At 44.6% G+C, this 8,476-nt stretch overlaps 1 protein-coding gene across 2 annotated transcripts in view; it reads right to left on the bottom strand.

Annotated features, from left to right (window-relative positions):
• The window catches only part of LOC143290236 (3-[(3aS,4S,7aS)-7a-methyl-1,5-dioxo-octahydro-1H-inden-4-yl]propanoyl:CoA ligase-like), a 16,733-nt gene extending 10,510 nt beyond the window's left edge, over window positions 1-6,223 (bottom strand). Inside the window, exon 1 of one of the 2 annotated variants that reach the window (XM_076599573.1) lies at window positions 5,944-6,223. The gene's annotated coding sequence lies outside the window, so the exon portion shown is untranslated. The remainder of the gene's footprint in view (window positions 1-5,943) is intronic. The other variant, XM_076599572.1, reaches the window with a different exon arrangement.
• Between the last annotated feature and the right edge of the window lie 2,253 nt (window positions 6,224-8,476).

The raw sequence follows: 8,476 nt of genomic DNA on the forward strand, positions 1-8,476 counted from the left end.
CAGGGATATATTCTTGGCTTTCCCCCCTCATTTTTGATGTCACTGATATCGGTACTGATTTGGCCTGACATAACTTCTCCTTTGAACAGCGTACCGAGTGAAGAGCGAAACCCGATGGGTCATTCAACTCTCTCACCACATCAAGCGCTTGCAATTAATATCATTTTTACACAGTCATTGTCCTCAACACAGAGATTACATAGTTAGGGCAATACCCGTCATAGTTAAGGCAACACTCGATAGTGAATCCGGCCCTGAATAATAACCGTTACCCTCTCCACCCCACCCCCACCCCCAATCTACACAACATATGCATAATCTTATGGTGTCCAGTCATTACCGGTTCACTACACAGCGATATTCTGGTCGCACATAATTATCACCTGCTAGTACTCTCACGTTCAGCTGATGTGTGTAACTAAATGTGTGTTGGTGGTGTGTGTGTGAAAGGGAGTGGGGTAGAAGCATACACACACACACACACACACACACACACACACACAGATTATTACTATTATTATATTATTAGCTTTGATGCAAATGTGTTTGAAAAATGGGAGTGCTGTTTTATTTCAGATTATACTCTTTATATTTTGGTAAATAATTCATTTATTTATCACTATTATTATTATTATTATTATTATTAATATCACTACTACTACTTTTTTAAAAAATATTATTTATTTATTTATGTACGCTTATAGCTGACTTCATCAAGTTTTTGCGCCTTATACATATTATTATTAGTAGTAGTAGTAGTAGTTGTTGTTGTTGTTGTTTTTGTTGTTTTTTTGTTTGTTTGTTTTTGTTTTTTGTTGCTGTTTTTTTTATGTATTTATCTATTATTTATTCACCCTTTTTTTTTCTCAAGGCCTGACTAAGCGCGTTGGGTTACGCTGCTGGTCAGGCATCTGCTTGGCAGATGTGGTGTAGCGTATATGGATTTGTCCGAACGCAATGACGCCTCCTTGAGCTACTGAAACTGAAACTGTTAAATCAAACCAGGGGGTGGGGTGCAGGGAAGGGGGAGTTTTGAGACAGACGGGATCATTGACGGCCAGAGCCATCTGCTGTTGTAGGGTGTGCTCCAGAAATGTAGGTAGGTTTGTACTGGAGTTTTTTTTCTCCGTTACTTTTCAGTTATGATTTGTTTTAACTCTCTCTATTCGAACGGCGAAAGAGACGACGTTAACAGCGTTTCATGCCAATTACCATCATCAAAATATTGCAAGCGGAAGGCTCTTATACTGAAGAGGTGAATGTTGACAAAGAATACCACTATTCTGACGACGGAAGCTAAAGGTTGGGTCATTCAGACACCCACTGGACATCCGAGGGGTCTGTGTAGAGGAGAAGAGAGGACTGGCCGTACTGAGTGAGTTAAACATTCGCTACAAGTTGGTTTCCTAAACTGGTCGAGTATGACTTCATAACGTTGACGTCTAATATTGATATGGTTTATATATTTCTTAATGTATATTTTCTGCACGCACATACGACATCTTACATACATACTACACAGAGTGGACACACACACACACACACACACACACACACGCACGCACGCACGCGCGCGCACGCACGCACACACACACACGGCACAAACATTCACACACGCACACACACACATACATACATGCACCTGCATGCATGGTTTGTAACGGCTGTTGGAATTTTGTGTTTGTACATTAGCATTGCACAGAAACAGTGCATGCCACACAAACTACTCTGTCACTGTACCCTCCACAGTCCTACAAGCGACAAGAGGATCAACCGACTTGACACTGGATCTTGGGAAAGTCACATGCTTTGGCATGACCTACTTCTGCTTTGGCATGACCTACTTCTTTGCGACCCTTCCTTCCCCACTTTTTTTTATAACTCCACATTCTTTTACCGAAACAAGGAAGTTTTTTGTTTTTTTTTCTTTTACTCACCATTTTTGTGTTTCTTCCCAATTTTGAATAACTAACCAAAAAGACGATAAACAAGTTGACAAATCAAACGAAGTTCAGATCAACTCCCGTGTTTTGGGTCCATTAAATACAATCAGAATGACGAACAAAGACTGGAAATGAATAAGTGTGTACCTGTACTTTCCGCGCACTTAACTCTTTCGACAGAGTGTGACTGAAGTTTTGGCTGTCTTGTCTGGACGGAAAGAATCGCTTGTATCTGGCCCCAACACTGGACAATATACAAACGCATCCAGCTTCTCTTTAAGTGCACACATGTCTCAGGTTTCCACTGTGACTGGGTCACTTCTTTTGGCAGTGTCGAGTTAAACGACATAATGAGTTAACTTTTGTTCCTTCTGTAATTTTCCCCCCTGCGACTTGGACGGTCAACGTTTGTTCCTACGGTAAAGTTTTTCTGCGATTTAGGCGAGTTCACTTTGTTTCTTTTTCCTCATTCATTATGCCCATCGCTCCTGGTGGAGCATAGGCCATCGACGACCCCTCGCCATCGCACTCTGTTCTAGGCTGTTCTGGCCGTTCCAGTCCAGTTGGTCCCTTGCTGCTTCATCTCTGCCTCGGTATCTCGATTTCATTTTCCTACGGTAAGGCTTCTCTTTCGCTGTGTTCGTCTTCTGTGCTTCAGGTGTACGAGCGAATAAGACAGGGAAGAAACCGATGACGAGCCTTTGTCTCATAAAGAGGAACAGTAGGCTGCTTGTTTCATGTTTCATGTTTTGTCTTTTCTTCGCCCCACTCATTTTCTTCAGAGGGGAACAGCCCAACACGCTCTACAAACAAGACAGATAGGTATACCTATATATATATATATATATATATATATATATATATATATATATATATATATACCTGAACCCTGGCTGCGTGACAAGGTCTGTTGTTTGTCTCCTTTGAAAATGCTCTGCAGGTGTCATGTTCACTGATGTGGATTATTTAATGTTTCAAATTATACTGTACAGCTGTTATGAATATCACTGATGTGGACTGTCTAATATGTCAAACTACACTGTCACCTGTATAACTGATGTGGACTATTTGATGTGTCAAACTATATTGTCACCTGTATAACTGATGTGACTATCTAATGTGTCAAAGTACACTGTCACCTGTATAACTGATGTGGACTATTTAATGTGTCAAACTGTTCCATGTCACCTGTATAACTGATGTGGACTATTTAATGTGTCAAAGTACACTGTCACCTGTATAACTGATGTGGGCTATCTAATGTGTAAAAGTACACTGTCACCTGTACAACTGATGTGGACTACTCAGTTAATGTGTCAAACTATACTGTCACCTGTATAACTGATGTGGGCTATCTAATGTGTCAAATGACACTGTGGCCTGTAGGCTATAACTGATGTAGATTAATGTTTCAAATTACACCGTGGCCTGTATAACAGATGTGGATTATCTAATGTGTCAAACTACACTGTGCAACTGTCACCTGTAAGTTGTGCAGCATTACCAACAGCGGTGTGCACAGTATCCTGTCAGGTAACCACTTCAGTCATGACTTCAGCTTATCATTCGTTCAGTATGTGTCAGAGTTAACAGCCTGTCAGTGTTTGCTCCTTAAGGTCAAGTACCTGAAGAAATGTGGAGTCGTCTTTGAAGTGTCACATGCGACTTGGTAAACGCTTGTTATCTGTGTTGCCAGAAAAAGACAAGAACAAAAAATCTTACAAGTGTGCAACACGTTCGCCCAATCTGACATAAATTCGACTTCCCACACAGGTGCATACAGGTGCACAATGTTACTTTTGTTGACATCCACATGATAGCCGGAGAAACAAACCGCGTTATCACCTTGATCTAAAACTTGGAATCATTTCTTCATTCTTGGTCTCAGTCACTCTGCCAGTGTCAAACTCTTAGCCAATCGAAGTCTCAGCCAAGACGATCCTGAACCTATCACCAAATCTCACTAAGAAAATTGTTCTGGTCCGGTATGATTCTCATCTCGATCTCGACCTGGTCTAAGTTGCAACTTAACTCTCTCAGTACGGCCAGTCCTCTCTTCTCCTCTACACAGATCCCTCGGATGTCCTGTGGGTGTCTGAATGACCCAACCTTTAGCTTCCGTCGTCAGAATTGTGGTATTCTTTGTCAACATTCACCTCTTCAGTATAAGAGCCTTCCGCTTGCAATATTTTGATGATGGTAATTGGGGTAAAACGCTGTCAACGTAGATTCTTTCGCCGTTCGTATGGAGAGAGTTAACGAAATCAGACTAGGGTACGGTTGGTTAAAACAAAAAATAAGGGGGTGGAGGGGGTGGGGGCAGACAATCATCACAAGGCTAAGGTGTACGAATACTCTGCTGCCAGCAGCACCAGCCATAGTCTCTGAGAGGCAGTCTGTCGGGGTCATACTAAAATGCGAAAAGACGCGAAAAGACACAAAAATACACTGGAAAAGAATGTGAAAAGACATGAAAAGTCCTGGAATATCTATTCTGATGTCTTTTCATGTCTTTCCCGACGCGAAAAGACACGAAAAGACGCGAAAAGACACAAAAATACACTGGAAAAGAATGTGAAAAGACATGAAAAGTCCTGGAATATCTATTCTGATGTCTTTTCAGATGTCTTTTCGCGTCTTTTCGCGTCTTTTAAGTAAGACACATTTCGTGTCTTTTCGCATTTTCACATTCTTTTCGGATGTCTTTTCGCGTTTTCACTTTTTTTTTTCATATGTCTTTTCGTGTCTTTTCGCGTCTTTTCGTGTCTTTTCGAGTCTTTTCGAGTTTTAGTGACACCGGTCTGTCGGGTGCATGAACACACTTCCTAAGGCGCTGCACAACACACTGGCGCAACTGTATATCAACAAGAGGTAGCAATTGTCACCACAAGGAACCTGACAATTTCTTCTGTCCAATGTGAGTACCCTTGCACCATCACACCAGCCTTGTGATACCAGGTTTACAATGGGTACAAGTGTGGATTAGCCGCTTTAAAGATGAACGTGTAGTTTTAAAAGATAGCCGTTTTCAGCCGTCGAGGCAGTCAATTCACACCCATTGTGTCTGGAGCTTGACATAGGAAGGCGGGGCTCAGTCCTCTCCTTCCGCCGTTTTAACCTTCCCCAACCCAAGTCAGGTACCCGTTCACACCTGGGTGGAGTGAGGAAAATCGGAGTAAAGTGTCTTTCCCAAGGACACAACACCATGCCGAAACGGGGCCTGGAACCCTGATCACTGGTGATCACTGGATCACAAGTCCAACGCCTGACGATTCTGCTACAGCCTTCCTTCCTTCCTTCCTTCCGTAAAGTGATCACAGTCAAGACCTGACTATTCTATCACATGCAGAACGAGCAAAGTATGGGAGAATTATGAATTCAGCAACTGAAATAGTCATCTAAACGTCAACAGCTACGTGTTAAAGTTACTCTAGTGTGGTTATAATTATTCTTTAATACTGAAAATAGTATATGTACGTGTCTCCGTGTAACTACATTTCTGTGTGTGTGTGTGTGTGTGTGTGTGTGTGTGTGTGTGTGTGTGTGTGATTGCGTGCTTGGATGTGTGTGTGCATGTGTGCACGTGCATGCTCGCATGCGCGCCTTTGAATTTCTGTGTGCGTGCGTGCGTGTCATGTGTGTGTGTGTGTGTGTGTGTGTGTGTGTTTGTGTTTGAGCGAGAGGAAGGGGAAGGGGGGAGGGGACCAATATGGAAACTTCTTCACTGAGGGATAACCACTCACTGGCCTGTTGGCAATTCCCACATAAAATTCTCCCCCTCCTCTGTGTGAGTGACAGAGTCAACGTCAACGCCTTGTGAACACTGCTCATTCCGTGACAATCCCACTACTGCCGCCTGTTTTCATCCTTCCCTCGGAAAGAAAACGGGTAAATCAGTAGAGAGAGAGACAGAGACAGAGAAAGACTGAGAGAGAAAGAGAGAGAGAGACGAATTGGTCCGCCTTTTCTCTGCGACCGCCAGTCAACTGAAATAACTCACCTGAGTCCAAGTGTAGTGAGCTGTTCTTGTCCGTTCGAACAGGTTCAGCAGTAGTTTGTCACGTCCAAAGCCAGAAATGTTCACACAGCAGACACACCTGAAGAAGACTGAGGGTCACAGTGATGGTGCTGGCGAAGTTGGGGCTGCTCACCCACGGCTTGACGCAACACCTGTCAGAGCCACCCACCCGGTCGTCGTGCTGGCTGTCACCCGGCTGAGTGCGGATGCACGCCCTGATCAGGGTATTTATCCGGGTTGCGCAAAGCGGGCAGGCGTCACGCGGAGTCTCATTATGACTGTCTTGTCACCGCTCCTCTGACCTGGATGGAGAGACAGGTACTGCTGAGTGCTTCGCATTGGTCGTGCCCCACTTCGGGCTGGCGACGAATGAAAGTGTGTGTGTGTGTGTGTGTGTGAACGTGCATGCTCGCACGCGCGCCTTTGAATGTCTGTGAGTGTGCGTGTCGCATTTGTGTGTGTGCATGTGTGTGTGAGTGAGTTTCTCAAGGAGGCGTTACTGCGTTCGGACAAATCCATATGCGCTACACCACATCTGCCAGGCAGATGCCTGACAGCAGCATAACCCAGCGCGCTTGTCAGGCCTTGAATGCATGCTTTTAACAATACTCGTAAACCAATCTGAGTGGATTTCTTTTTACATATTTTTTCCAGAGGACAACACTCGTTGCCATGGGTTCTTTTTCAGTGCACCAAGTGCGTGCTGCACACGGGACTTCGGTTTATCGTCTCATCCGGAAGACTAGACGCTCAGTTTGATTTTCCAGTCTAACTTGGGAGAAAGGGCGAGAGCGGGATTCGACCCCTCACCCCCACGGACTCTGTGTTAGTAGCTGAGTGCCCTTGTGTTTGGAACAAAGCTTGATGTAAAGAATGATGTAATTTCGACGTGGTGTTTACAAAACTGCAATTGAAACTGAAGAAACTTTGCTCCGAAGGTCCGGAAATAATGCACGTTGATTAAGAACAGAATCAGTGACGAACAAAGGCGCGGGGGGTGGGGTGGGGGGTGGGGGGTGAGGAGGGTATCATCGATAGTCGTGTCCGACGATGATCATCGCAACAGCAGGGAAGGCAACTACTGTCCCTACCATCTGGGCTAGAATTAATTTAATTTTTGTGGATTATGTCTCGCCCAAGTTACATTCCCGCTCCCTCGGCCAAGAGGGCTTTAGGACAGTCAGGCGTTGGGATGATCCCCAAAGGCCAACTAGCCCCCCAAGGCTGCAGCAGAGCCAGTGCAGTCTTGCCTCCTAGTTTGAGAGACACAGTACTCCACAAAAGACAAAGCTATAAGTGATTTTCTTAACGTAGTGGAGAAACCACTGATCATACAGCTCACACATTTCTGTTCGCTGGCCCCGTTGTAAGTGATGTCAAACCCTGATATAATGATCCGAGCATTGTGCTATGGATGTCAAACCCTGATATCATGATCCGTGAGTTGTGCCCTGGATGTCAAACCGTGATATCTGTCGTGATTGCCTGATTACTGATATCATGATCCGTGAGTTGTGCCCTGGATGTCAAGCCTGATATCATGATCCGTGCAGTTGTGCCCTGGATGTCAAGCCTGATATATATGATTTGCCTGTGCAATGTAATGCCTGAGGTGCTGGGGTTATATGAGTTTGTGCACTTGCTGGTACATGCACATACTGGTTAAACACTTACAATGCCCAAATCAATGGTGGGTGAGTTGAGGTTAAAAAACTGAAGACAACACACACACACACACACACACACACACATACACACGCACACACACACATACACACACACACACACCTAAAAACAAGCAAGCAGTAACAGAAGCCGAAGTAATGGAGCTGCACAAAATGTGGCGACACGTGGAACAACATTGTTCCTTACTGCTGGCAAAGCAGCGTCAACAGGTGTGTCAGCTGAACTTGACAGTCGGTTACCGGATATGTATTTGGACGTGTTTTTGACATTCATTTTTTGCTTTGCCTTGTAGGTTTTTTTTATATTATGGATCCGCTTTCTCTTTTCACATGTACACTCAAAATGGTTTGGTCCTTTTATCAACTGGCTTGTTTTCGTTGTCACTTGACTGCCCGCACACACGCACATTTACACACACACACATTCACACACACGCGTGCGCACTCATAGAGAGAGAGAGAAAAGAGGGGGGGAGGGGGGGGGGCAGAGACACAGAGTCGCACTCTCAGTGGCCTGTACCAGAATAATGTCGCAAAGTCTAACGACACAAAGGTAATGTCCTCACGTGACTCTGTGTCATCAAACACCATGGGTGGCCGGAAGCGCGCAGAACCAGAGAAGACAACAGGGCTATGTGTTTATCAGATACTGTTGAGAGGATACAATTTTTCCTTCTTCAGAAAACAAGAACGCGGTGAATGGGTCACAGTGTGACGTGGGTACGTGACGATACCCCTCCGCCCCCTCCACTGCACCCTCCCTCCCCTATAGTCCTCCACTCCTCCCCTGAAATCTTACAGATGTGTTATCTTAATCTCAGGTGAAAGTT

The sequence above is a fragment of the Babylonia areolata genome, chromosome 15 (genome assembly GCF_041734735.1).
Source record: "Babylonia areolata isolate BAREFJ2019XMU chromosome 15, ASM4173473v1, whole genome shotgun sequence".
NCBI lineage: Eukaryota > Metazoa > Mollusca > Gastropoda > Neogastropoda > Buccinidae > Babylonia > Babylonia areolata.